The following is a 625-nucleotide window of genomic DNA, read 5'->3' on the forward strand; positions in this document are numbered from 1 at the left end:
TCCCCCTATTTCTGACCCTCTGTCTTTTCCCACCCTCTTCTAACACTATCTCTGGTGTCTACATTTGTCTTCCATTCCTTCCTCCCACCCCACATTGTATTGATCACACAATTTCTTAAATAATCTAACTACTTTCAATAGCAAGTTCACTTGGTAATATTAAGAAAACCAGTTTTAACTTAAATCAAAGAAATGCTAAGGAACTTTGCTTAAAACTTAAAGCCAGGAAACAGGTTAGGATTCTGTTCAAATGGTAGGTACATGAACCTCTCCATATCTCAAGACAGGACACAAATTCTTACACTGAGATAACAAAGTCTGCAAGAAAACCGCAATGTTTTTGTCAAAAGTCATAAAATTATACTTCACCAATTCTATCTGATGTACTTTATCTTCTGTTGTGGTTCAATATTCCCTATTAAATTCTGGTATATAATATTCAACTCCAGACTTCTCCCTACGATTAAGTTGGCCATTTTCTTAGTTTTTGAACTCTTAGTTCCGTGTGTCTGTATTTAATTTTCCTGATGTAGCACTCCCTTGAGAACTTGGAGATCTGGTCTGGTGCTGGTAAATTCTTTCAGGTTTTGTTTATCTGAGAATGTTCTTGTCTTTTCTTCCCACA

The sequence above is a fragment of the Tupaia chinensis genome, unplaced genomic scaffold, assembly GCF_000334495.1.
Source record: "Tupaia chinensis unplaced genomic scaffold, TupChi_1.0 Scaffold000404_1, whole genome shotgun sequence".
Taxonomy (NCBI): domain Eukaryota; kingdom Metazoa; phylum Chordata; class Mammalia; order Scandentia; family Tupaiidae; genus Tupaia; species Tupaia belangeri.